The sequence below is a fragment of the Lethenteron reissneri genome, chromosome 16, assembly GCF_015708825.2.
Source record: "Lethenteron reissneri isolate LAM-NWPU_2019-01 chromosome 16, ASM1570882v1, whole genome shotgun sequence".
In the NCBI taxonomy this organism is placed as follows: Eukaryota; Metazoa; Chordata; class Hyperoartia; order Petromyzontiformes; family Petromyzontidae; genus Lethenteron; species Lethenteron reissneri.
The window spans coordinates 1,540,737-1,545,317 of NC_083794.1; positions in this window are offsets into that span (position 1 = coordinate 1,540,737).

Genomic DNA, 4,581 nt, shown 5'->3' on the forward strand with positions numbered 1-4,581 from the left:
CAACCTTTACTGGTTGGCTGCGTCGGGTGGTGGCGGGTTTAACGACGCATTTACACTTACATGATCTAACACAACATCACCTTCATTATTAATGATACCGATGTAAGATTTGTGAGATACAATTCCCGAGTGTGTAATGTTTGTGGAGTTGTAATAATCACAGTGACAACTGGGCATCATTCTGGCGATGTCTGGTGATGTCATCGCGATCTCGTCCCAAACTCCTGACGTTGTTGATTCGTTCTGCAGTCAGATGATCAGCAAGGCCCGGCTAATGATCTCCCTTTGTTGCTGCTTTAGATCAACGACAGACAATAGGGGCACTGAAGTCCTTTTTGCCAGGACGTCAAAGATAGATGCATACTTTAGTCTAGGCAAACTTGTTTTTCAGACGCATACGAAACCTTTGCTGAACATCACTTGGGCGGTGGCAGATTTTATCTGAAACTGTCCCAGGTGTCCCCTGGGTTAACTCGACCGATACAAGCAGCTTGCGGGGGGGGGGGGGGGACGCCAGAAATCGGGAGACACGTGCAGGGTCGTGCAGCTAGCCCCCCTTTGTACGATGCGATGGGGTTCATCGGTGCTTGATAACTTAAGAGGTGCTTGATAACCCCCCCCCCCCCTTCCCGACGGTCTGTGAGGCTGATCAGGCGATGTCCGAATACCTTTCGGAAACAAAGCTGCACTGTAGTTCCATACTCCTCGTGCATTATTTATTTGGCTCACCGCGGTACAGCCAGCCGTTGCTGAGCGGACAGCAGTAGATCGCGTACGGCCCTGGCTTAGAAAAGTCACTTTTTACCCGTCACCTATTTTACACGCTGTTATTTAACTCACTCTGTCTGTTGTCGTATCCTTAAAAAAATCTTGTAACTCAATTTTTACCCACTTCCCAATGTGCTATCGACTGCAAACTTGGTATACTTATGTCATACTAGTGACAAGACTATATTCTATCATAAAAAAATAAAAATATGTATTTTTAATATTTTACACCCTTTTATTAACTCTATTGTCGTATCCTCAAATCTTGTAACTCAATTTCAACCGTCTTCCCAATGTCGTATCGACTGCAAACTTGGTATAGGTATGTCATAATGATGACAATACTATATTCTATCATTAAAAACAATTTTAAACAATCTTTTTTCCGGGTTTAATTGTCCACGCTCAACTCACGTTGGCTGTAAATCACCACGGCCCCTTACGTTATGGCAAGCTTCGGGGCCACTTCCAGGAGTCGTAGAGCTCTGCCATCACTCGCACGGTACATTTCATTAAAGCGTGTTTAATATTACTTATTTTACATTAGATTTGTGCCGCAACAGTAACGCAACTCGGGAGGACGTGTACATTTACAGGATGCGCTGGCTTTGTTCGGATCGGGAACGCTCAAGACGTTTCGCAGGCTTTCGCGAAAGCAATTACAATTGTATTCAACAACAATTGGTTTTCGCTATGAGTGGTTAAAACCTTGCAAGAGTGTACTATTTAGTAATATAATAACTACAGTAGTGCAGCAGTGATTTTATCAACAAGTATACGGGTGCAAAACCCAGTCAGTGGTAATTCAGCCCATCATCATCCCCTTTGGGATGATAAAATAGGTACCACTTGGTCACCATGACTTGATGTAAAGTCAACAGTATGATCATACTCGACGTATTTCCACCATTGACTCCACAGGAGTAGAGAACAACGTCACGCTCTGCACGACATGGGGACGTTGAGACTTTGACAATATAATTGGTTAACGGCACGCCTGGCACACGCGGTTATTTTCAACACGGATGGCCTTTACAACTCTAAGCGTAACATCCAATGCACTGACCGACTGTACACAGATACGAACGTGAAACCCAATGAGCCATTGGTCTAATATTTTAAGCAGTGGTTATATATTCCGAGCTTTTGCAGTAACCCCTCACTGCTCTCTTTCTCGTGTTTTACTAATGGTTAGACGGCACGCAGTGTCTACTATCTCGTGTGCGGGATGAGAGTCTGTGCGGTTGAAATACTCGTGGCCAGGGGGATAGCGGGGGGGGGGGGGTCACTATGGGCGGCTAGCCGTTTGCTGCTGCTGCTGCTGCTACACGGTCCCGTGTCAGATGCTATTTGTGGGTATTTTTTTTAAGATAGCAAGACCCAGTGAAATATCCTCCCCTGCAATTGGTGGCCTCTATTGTGGAGCAGGTGCCCACATACACACTGTTTATATGTCCTTCCAATAAAACATGCTCAACACAACCTCCGATTCGTTGCGTTCGGTTGGCTGCGTACGGTGCAAAAGAAGTTCAGTGCGTTTTAAAGTATGTAAATATACGCTTGGTTGGGAACCTGGTGACCCGAGTTCGATTCCCGCTCACGGCACAACACCGCCAGTGACGATTATCTGAACCGGTCGTGGGCCTCGCTTAGGTCGACTCAGCCTCAAATGAGTACCTGGTGCGTGGTGTAAACATCCCCACTGGGAGGACCAATGCGGCCGGGCGAGGCGTTTGCTACACACCACCCCTATCGTGCGCCATGTCGGCCTTCATAGGTGCTACTCGCTAACAGCACTTGCCCCAACAGTCTGTTAATGCGAAACGGGGGGGGGGGGGGTCTTTGTCTTGTGTGACTGATGGCTGTTGACTGACAGTGAAGGTGGTGGGTATGGTCAGGGTGTACGTTTGACGGTGCTGTGTAAGCCACAATGTGAATGCCAGCTCTATGGAGAACATGTACGTGGCGGGCTAAATGGGACAGCGCTGAACGTGGCATGGAATAAAAAATGTCAAATTTCTACACAAGGTAATTACAGTCATGGTGTCATGAACTATACACGTTAAGGTAGGCCACACAATGTATTATGAATGTGATATATGATACGCCGCCGTTTGCATCATGCATGGAGGACATGCGTCCACTGTTGCCCAACTTGGTTGCCCATAGTGACAGCGGGATGGTGGTGGGGGTATCGCAAGTCCACACGGATGTCAGCTGGTTTTACTGATTGTCTCCATAATCAATAATAGGTGAAAGGGCAGTGGTGATCAGTTACGTACGAGCATCTGGGGCAAACGTGATTCGTTTTTGCAAGATAAACCCAATAAAAGCTTAACATCTGAGTGTATTTGTTTTCTGCGCTTTATAACATATTTTACGAAACAAAACACTCAATAGCATCACGCACGTAACAACACGTGATTTATCTTCTTGGTTCTTTCGGTAAAGTCACGTAGAAGGGAAATAATAAAATAATAAAAATTAAACATAATTATGTTTTATTATATAAAACATAATTATGTTTTATTATTTTATTACTTCCCTTCTACGTGACTTTACCGAAAATAATAAAAATAAAACATAATTATGTTTTATTATATAAAACATAATTATGTTTTATTATTTTATTACTTCCCTTCTACGTGACTTTACCGAAAGAACCAAGCAGATGAATCCCTGCAGTCACGAAAGCTTTAAATCGAAACACGTGATTTAATAAATTAGAGACCAATATAGCGCAAGACTACGAAAATATTAACTTTGCAGTAATTTTTTTATATTTCGCATCACAATTTACAATAAAAATGAGAATCCTTCATAATTTTTACTGACAGAATGATGCTAACATTGTCATTATTAAAGCTTACGTTTGGTGAATTGTTTATTTGACTAAAAGCACTGGAGCATAAAAATAAGGCGGTGTTTTCTGTCTAACTCCCGAAAAGATCGGTCGGCATGCGATGGCTGTGTGCCTCATGGCACATGGGAGATGCAGACATCACCGTGAACAACGGTGACGTCTGAGTTGTAAACGACTACATGTATGTTACATGTTTTCCAAGCTGTACACGTTCAAAGATTTGCAAATCCTGTCTTCAAACATCATCAATACCAGCTATCCATATTCCAGTCCAGTCTGTTACAACCGAGCATTCAATAAGAGGAAGCCACTGGAGCTATGGACTTTTAAATCAAGATTGAAAACTAGTTTCTTTAAAACTCCTCTGTTTAGTTCGTTGTCCTTTGCCTGCAACTGCGATTAGCACGGCTGACTAGGTACAACGCAAAAAAGTTTAACTTCCAGACGTACAACACCACAACATTAGCTTGGTTATCTGGAGCTCAATCTTGATGGCGAAATAAAAACGAAATAAGTATAATAAAACTAAATAAGTACTTGCCCGTTGATCTCTAATGTTTAAAATGTGAGCAGTGTGCGTGCTCGCGTGGTGCCCAGTTCTAGCCACCATCGGCATAAAACGATCTGCGTACCACCATATTAAATCATTCGCGTTCGCTTAGGGAAATACGAGACGAGTAACTTCAATGGATAAATGACAATTCATCCAACTCGATGACCAGTGCACCCGGCATGCACCCGACCCCCATCAGACGCCGTGAAATTGGCAGCGTTGAGCAAGGATAGTGCCGTGCGCGGATGAGTGAGCACCACGTGCAATAAGGCAGATGCAGCAGCAGGAGGCGCTATGGGCAGTGCAGAAAATCCCATCGTTGTTCCTGCACTCCACCTCCCACCTTCAATGAGCCGCCACTGACCAGCGTGTAGTACGGTCAAATATTCCTCATGGC